The sequence below is a fragment of the Centruroides vittatus genome, unplaced genomic scaffold (assembly GCF_030686945.1).
Source record: "Centruroides vittatus isolate TY-2023 unplaced genomic scaffold, ASM3068694v2 scaffold_2890, whole genome shotgun sequence".
NCBI classification, from domain to species: Eukaryota; Metazoa; Arthropoda; class Arachnida; order Scorpiones; family Buthidae; genus Centruroides; species Centruroides vittatus.
Genome location: NW_027122694.1, coordinates 73,886 through 79,895, shown reverse-complemented (window position 1 = coordinate 79,895; position 6,010 = coordinate 73,886). Strand labels below are relative to the sequence as shown.

Sequence of the window (6,010 nt, the reverse complement as noted above, 5' to 3'; positions counted from 1 at the left end):
CAATGTATTCTTTGTGTACCCAGCGATAGAAAAATATGAAAAGTTATGGGGAGAAGCTTTGATCTGTACAGTCCAATTTGGAATTGCGGGTTCTGCAGGATATGGTGCCGTGGGTTACGGCATACTGTTAATAGGGGTATTATTAGTTCTTACCAAAATGGAATTCAAACAATTGATACAAGATTTTTCTGTTGTAAGAAGAAGTGAGAGAAATTTCTATTTTAAATTGAAAAAGTTAATGCTTCGTCACGAAGAATTGTGGAATTTTGTCAGTCAACTTAATACTAAATTTACTTATCCTATTGCTGCTATCTATCTCAGTTTTATATGTGCAACCAGTTTTTTTTATTATGCATTCTTATTTATAGACGTAAATGATGCAATTAAAGTAGCATTTCTGATACTAGCTGTCTTCTTAGCCTTTACTTGTATCATTGGAGCTTGCTTGTTGTGCACTTTTGCTTTCTCGGTAAAGAGTTTGTTTCTAAAAATTTCTTTCATAAGAGGAAATGACGTTAATTAAAAACCTTTTAATTCTATTTTCAATATCATATTTTATTTTTCAGATGCAAAATGCCTTTCAAGATATCCGGCAATTTGCTGTCAGCAATTTACACCGGAAAGAAAAATTAAAAGTCTGTATTTTATCTATTAATAAATCATTTTAAAAATTTACACATAATTTCATTAATTCTTTATTGTTTATTTTTATTTTGTAGATCTTAAATTTCATGAAGAGATTTGGGAAAGTATCGTTGTGTTTCATGATCGGTGGTATTTATCCAGTTACAAAAAGAATCCCCTTCAAAGTTTGTATTTGTTTACAGTAATACGAAATATATTTACAGTTCAAAGTATTTTTAAGCGCCACTTAAATATATTTTATATATTTATATTTATTTGACATTAAATTAAACATATATTTTATATCGATTTCTCATACAGGCATTCCACAGGCAACGTAAATAACCCGTTTATCCCAGACATTCCGTGAGAAAACGTTACTTGATAGTCTATTTCCCATAATTTCCAAGGAAACATAATGCATAAAATCAACTCAAACATGCAAAAAGTTTGCAAAATTGTAACAGGCACAGAAGAAAATGTCTTTACACAATTAACAAAGTATCATGTAAGCGTGTAAAATGCTTAAAACAATTCTTCCTAATAATTAATCAATAACCTATCCTAAATTATTAATAGGGTTGTTAACAAAACCGTTGTTTTGTATACAATAATTTACATAATCTGACAATTTGCAAGCCAATCCCCTAAACATATAACACTGTAAATAGCATGCACCCACTGGTGGATAAAACCTCCGATCAGTAATATTTGGTCGCATGTTCCTGCCTCAATAATAGGTTGGTCATGCAGACTTTTCGGAGTTTTCTTCACGTTTTTAAAAAACAGCCGGGATCCCGTTAGAGAAACTCTAGTGGACACGCTCCTGGATGTAGTCCTGGCTCATGTAGAGTATGCTGTCTTCTCGAGAAGTTCAACCACCAATCACTGCCAGAGCGGTTCCAAACTAATAAATGATTGATAAAATTACCGGAAAAATAAGTATAAAGTTTGAAAATTTACAACAATTCTCAAATAGGCAATACTTTAAAAGAGAGTGTCTTCTCACTTCCCCCCTTTCTCACATCAGGAAATAACGGTGTCATATAGGAGTCGAAATTTTTTTATGTGCTTCTCATCCCACTTAATATGTAAAACGTTTAAAGTAGGGAAGTGAAAGACACCCTTTTTAATGTATTGTGAATTTGAGAATTTTTGTAAATTTGCCAAGTTTCTACTAAATGAAGTCAAGAGTTACATCGCCCCGTTGAAATTAATTGCGTTTTTTCATGAATCTCTCATCCTGCCGATTGCATTTGCAATGGAATTCCACACTTACCTCACAAACTGTTCTGTGAAAACACTATATTGACGACAATATAAACTAATCCGACGTTATCAGAGGGCGAGAAACGTTGAATAAAGACGTATCTATGTTAAATGTATTAAAACCAAAAAACATTTTACAGGGAAAACGTTCTGTTGGATATGCCTGTATTTTTTTCTGAAGTTTATATAATTTATATAAAACTTTTGGTGTTTATACATAATTTATATAAATTCAAATTGCTTTTTTGCGGAACAGGTATTTTCAAATCTCATCTAGTTCTACTTGTAAGGTTTATTATAAGATGCAACATAATTATATGTCATACAAATGCTTTTTTTCAGGTTGCAAGTAATTTACATTCTTTCTTTTCTGCATTTATGAAACTGAAAGGAATATCGAAAGAAGAAGGAGTCTGCACCAATACAACAAAGTTTGATTGAGTCGCAAAAGTTCGCACTTTAAGCATTGCATTTATGTATCATTAGTTTAAAATTTCAATAAAGTTAATTGAAATTCTTAAAAAATTTTCCACAAGAATTGATTTTGTAAGAATTCGGAAATATTTGGGAAAAAATTCCATCTTGTCTTGTATCAGTTAGTTGGGCATGAGCTTCTTGGCTATATCGCCCCGTAGTGAAATGTGACGTATTTGTCATGTAATAGTAGTTGTATGCGTTTATGATGGTAATTAAGCAAAGAATAATGCATTCCGGGAGGTCTTTCTAAGTGTAACTGGCTCCTATTCGGGCGATACAGACGTGGAAAAAACCCGGAAAACTCCACCTGACCAACCCGTTCGAGTGAGGCGCGAACCGAACTCCCAGTGTTTAGGGAACGGAACCAGCGTAGCCACTGGTGTGCCAATTCCATCTTAAAGCAGAAAATAACCAGGCTTATCTAATATAAACACCACACTATAATAAACATTAAGTAAATGTTCTCCATTATAAATTATTGAATTTATCACACACCATGCCAATTAATATGAAGAATTTTTCGTGGCGAATTAAAAGGGATTACAGATTAAAAAACAGAATTTACAAATAATATAAAATATCTGTTTGACATTACAAACGAATCAAACATCCAAGTGATTACACATCAAGACGTTCGTGATAATTTAATTTTAGAAATCTACTTTATAGCGTTGTCATTTGAAAAAGTTTCATCATAAATGCAGGAAAAAACATATATTTTTAAAAGTATCTGAAATAAATGTCAGAAACACAATTTCTTTATTAAATGGATAATTTAAACCAAAATCGAATATAATTGTAAATAACATGGAAGGTAATGACAACGAGCAATTATTTATTGTGACATGGTCACAATGCCGGGCTGCAATTTTTAATCATATTTTTAATTTATTTCATTTAAAATATATGCTCTCCACCTAACATTAGTAGTGGCTTGCCCCTGTACATAATGCTTTTCCTTTAACAATAGAGTCACACCGGTCATCTAACGCCTTTTGGAGCGAAATTTTTAAACTGAAATAACGTGCACCGGCAGTTTTTATATACTTAATCGAGACTTCCTACCCCTAATACCCCATTGACATTTTTATTATTGTTGTTGTCGGCAACTCGATTTTAATTTTCTTATTTCAACTACGGAAACAATCGATGTTTTGAAATGTATTCTTCTGCTATTCAAAATATTTAAATTAAAGCAGCGTAAATAAAGAAAAATATCGCCTTACGAAAGCGAGTTCAAAGCAATGATTTGTTCGACATTTTCAAGTTACCACAGAATATAGCTAGAAATCAGAAAGAGCGTGTTTCCATCATTTCTGTAAAAGCACTAAATAAGTTGACTTCTTTAGAAACTTCAGAGTTTCTAAAGAAAGACTTACGTTTATGTGTAATGAAGAACAACAATACCCATCTCAGGCAATGTATTTCTATAGAAAAAATAATAGTACTTGTCATCATTATCAGAATATAAAACTATTTCACATTTATCTGGAAATTCTATCCTTTGTAAAACTGTCATTGAATTTTGCAATTCATTTGTAAAATACTTAATATCAAAAGGTATTTAATTTCCGGATACAAGGAATGAAGTTGAATCAAAAATTAACGATTTTTATGTGTATTTGGGATTTTCCACAGTGCTTCAAACCAATTCACGTAACGCCTAAAAAAGATTCTGTTGATTACTACAACTATTAAGCATGGTATTCCGTAGGTCTTCTTGTAGTTGTAGGTGGCAAGTATATGTTTACTTATATAAATGTCAGATCTCCTCGTAGAAATAATGATGCATATATCTTAAAAACTTCTTATTCACTTTTAATTTGCTTACAGTATATAACATCCCTAAAAGTGGAGAAAATATTCCACTTTTACTCATCGGTGACGCTGCCTTTCCTTTATTGTTAAATTTACTGAAACTATTTTCAAATAATAAAGAGAATGAAATAGAAAAAGTGTTCAACTTTAAGTTATTTACAGCTCGGAGTGTGGTGGAAAATGCATTTGGAAGATTAAAAGGAAGATTTCGAAAAGTTGGAATGGATAACAGCATTAAAATATCAAATTTAATTGCAAGAACTTGTTGTGTACTGCATAATTCGTGTGAGAAGAGAGATAATCCGGTAGATAAAACCTGGTTTAATGAAACAGATCAGACTGATAGAGAGAAATTGCATGAGAGGAAGAAATAATGACAAAGCAGTTTTAATCAAAAATGCTATAGCAAGGAGTTTTACTCATGTTTAGGTTTATAAGAATTCTATGCTATAAGACAAATTTTTATCTTAAGCAATATTTCCATTACTTTGAATGCATATGAATAATTAAATTAAGCAAAATAAATGGGCATATACAATAAAAATTATTGTTATTTCGAATCAATTAATTACACGTTTTCTTCATTATGGATAATTATTCCTTTTCCAATTGTGCACTCTCTTAATGTAATTGCAGTCCTTCCTCGCCGATCATTATTAATTTCCTTTCTAAGTCCTCACAAACAGCATTACTTCGTTGAATTTCAGTCAGTGATTCACGTATTTGCGTTCCAATCTTCAATTAATGCAGTGAAAATTACTCTATTTTCATTGTTCTGTAAGAGAGACAAGCACAGTTATTTAACAATATACACTATTTTATTTAAATAATCATAAAAAACGATGTCACTTATATGAAAATATTAATTTATTAGAGTAAATGACGATTACATGTTTAGTAACAACTTTTAAATTTAACTGGTATTCCATGGTTCTTGCAGTTATACATGCCAAACGGTAATAACAAATTCCAGAATGTTGTGTTATATTTAAAAGTGGCAGAGAATTACGGGAAGTTAAGTTATAGTAATAAATTTTTTCGAATGTTATAAGTAATAGACCTTGATATAATAGTTTACCTTTATCCAATTCAGGTGAATGTAAATATTCTACCATCTTCATTCTACCATTGGCCTAGTCTAATATAAATTTTTATAAGAATTCAATATAAATATTTGTCATAAGTTCGAAAATATTTTAAAATAAGTTTTACCTTACATTACTAAAGTATGCATTTAATATTAAAAACCTTTTATAACCGTATTATAATGATTAATTTGTATGATGTTTAAGACATCTATAATATAATAATAATTGATTTCCGATAAATATAATTACAATGTCTTATATGTGAAACGAATTTATTTGTGTTGTTAGTGCTTGTTATCGATTCTGATAACAGCTGAACGTACTATTAGATTTTATTGCTTGTTTTTAAAAGTGAATCATTAAACATAATCATATTCTAAACTTTCAATGAATGTACTTAAATCGCTGCGTACACTTAAGAAATTCCTCTCACTAATGGATCTGCCTGTTTTATTATACGCAATTTATGGTCACAAACCAAGTACGGGAAATTACATAAGTAACAAATTCAACAACAAAATATAACAAATCAAAATATCTCGTGTTAAGGGTAGAAATCTGGGCTGTGGAGTCGGTAGATTCTGTTACACGACTACCACTTAGAAAATGTAAAAAGAATCAGTCATCAACTCGTCTCCAATTATCGAAATCTTTATGCATAGATTATGTTACAACATTTTCGTATACAATTCCACATTGCTTTAAAAAATTGCTCATTGCTTTAAAACCCATTT

The 6,010-nt window shown here is 30.6% G+C and overlaps 1 long non-coding RNA gene across 1 annotated transcript; it reads left to right on the top strand.

The window, feature by feature from the left end:
* Positions 1-553: 553 nt before the first annotated feature.
* Positions 554-2,384, top strand: LOC136987908 (uncharacterized). The gene is made up of 3 exons (XR_010882695.1): positions 554-635; positions 720-809; positions 2,236-2,384. It is a non-coding gene; the product is annotated as an uncharacterized lncRNA (long non-coding RNA).
* Positions 2,385-6,010: the final 3,626 nt, after the last annotated feature.